Source organism: Eurytemora carolleeae, unplaced genomic scaffold (genome assembly GCF_000591075.1).
Source record: "Eurytemora carolleeae unplaced genomic scaffold, Eaff_2.0 scaffold605, whole genome shotgun sequence".
Taxonomy (NCBI): domain Eukaryota; kingdom Metazoa; phylum Arthropoda; class Copepoda; order Calanoida; family Temoridae; genus Eurytemora; species Eurytemora carolleeae.
In genome coordinates this window covers 140,542-142,578 of record NW_019396533.1, presented here as the reverse complement: position 1 = coordinate 142,578, position 2,037 = coordinate 140,542, and the positions used below count along the sequence as shown (strand labels likewise).

The window sequence follows — 2,037 nt, the reverse complement described above, 5'->3', positions numbered from 1 at the left end:
AGCTAATAATATTAAAAGGACGGGGTAGGGGGGGGGATAAACCAGCTAATAATATTAAAAGGTGGGAAGGGTCATTAAAAGCTCCAAAAAGCTAAGAAGCCTAAATAGAACGGAAGGGGGATATAATTAGAATGGAGAGAGGAGGTGGTTACAAAACTGTGGGGTTGAAGGCTACAAATATATCCTGAAGAAGAAAGGAGTACAAATAAAAGATATAAATGAATCTCATTAGAAGCGAGGGTAGGGACGGATAAGGGAGGAATTATTCTACAAGATATTTTATTCTAATTTCAAGCAAATTTCATTAAAACTTTACCAGAGGGAATTAAATGGAAGACTCAGGATAAAAATTTATCTTCTGGATTATGCAGATCTTTTAATTAAGAATATAATTTAATATTTAGGAATATGTATTAAAGGATATGTGAGCGTGAAGAGCCAGTCGATCCATTGCTACTCATAGCGTATTATTGAAACTTTACAATCTTTGCATTTCTGCATTAAACCTGTCCCTGCTCCCTACTCAGGCTCTAACCTGGAGAGACGATGTAACCCTGCTCTCCCTCCCAACTAAAACATTAACTGCAAACATGTGTGCACCCCCTTGCATTTTACTCCCTNAGAGAGAAGGAGAAATGTAATCCAAGGGAGAAGGAGAAATCCACAATTTATTATTTTTACCCTTACATCTACAACAAAATATCCTTTGTTTTAAGTCTTGCTACTGCTGTTAAATGGGGTAATTTGGCTGAAAAAGGATCAAAATTTGCATTCTATAAGATAGCTGTAATCTTAAAGATTAAAGAACAGAACAGATGGGTTGTATCCAGGTTCAATCCTACACTGGTCTAGGTTCTAGGACTACCTAGAGTAACCTACCAGCTGATTCTATTATTAATTAGATTTGTATTAATAAGAGAATACAATTATAATTTACATTAACAATATGTTACTGTCTGAGATACCAAATTAGGAGTAGAAAAAAACACTATGCTCTTAGGGCGCTTCGTCCCCACCTCGCAGTAAAGATTTTAAATTTATTTTTGCGCTGTAGCCAAGGGCCATGCCAGGTCTCACACAAAATTTGGGTTCAACATCGTCAATGATTGTTGGAAACAAAGAAACTAAGAGAAATATTGATTTGCCAACACGGCTTATTAGGTACATTTTAGGTAGTGTAGCAAACAAGAGAGGCTCGCTGTTTATAAATATAACTCCCCCCCCCAGTGAGCGGGGTTGCATTTCCTCCTTTTCCTTATAAGGCGTGGCGTTTGGTGTTTGGTGGGCGTGGTTTTGAGAACCCGCCCACACTAGAATATTAAACTAGAACTGATGCAACTCCCACTGTGAGCTAAATTATGTGCATTCTGATAGAAAATAGGATTTTACAAAATACTCTTTGGAAACTAAATCTAGAAGCACGCGCTTTAAACCCTTTTAATCTTCATATCCAGGGCTTCAAAAAGTATGATTGTGATAGTTTGATCAAATCAGGAGGAAAGGCATGGCGACACTTTAAAGTCGGTGTGGTCTCAATATTTGATGCATAATTTTCATAAATGTTTAGATCGTAGTGATCGTTCTGTCAGGGATCAGAGATTTTGCAATCACACCCTGACTGCAGTCTACGAAATGGGGGGGGGAGGAGGGGGGAGGGGAGGTTTTAAAGTTATGTAAGAAAAGAAAAAGTATTGGTATAGATTGGGTGCATATAGGGGTAGGGTGTGCGAATGTCAAAAACCGTTTAAGAGTTAAGAGAGAAAAAATTTTGTTTTAAAGGAATTTTAACTGTTTCAAGAACCCTGAATTTAAAAAGGTGGCATGCATGATTCACAACGGTATCCTTTCAACCTTTGTCTGTTCAAGGATAATTGCAGAGATAAAGAAGGAAGTTGAAAGAATTTATCCGTCTCTTGGCTACTTAGAGGTTTGAATTTTAACGTCAGACATGATAAACTTTTAAATGGAGGGTTACTTGAATTACGTTCACAGTCCCTTTAAGTTCACCATAATTTTCTTTTTACTTTAACATCCTGT

At 37.2% G+C, this 2,037-nt stretch overlaps 1 protein-coding gene across 4 annotated transcripts in view; it reads right to left on the bottom strand.

Annotated features, from left to right (window-relative positions):
• LOC111704975 (zinc finger protein 768) overlaps window positions 1–2,037 on the bottom strand; it is a 43,014-nt gene that overhangs the window by 25,957 nt on the left and 15,020 nt on the right. The window lies entirely within an intron of this gene.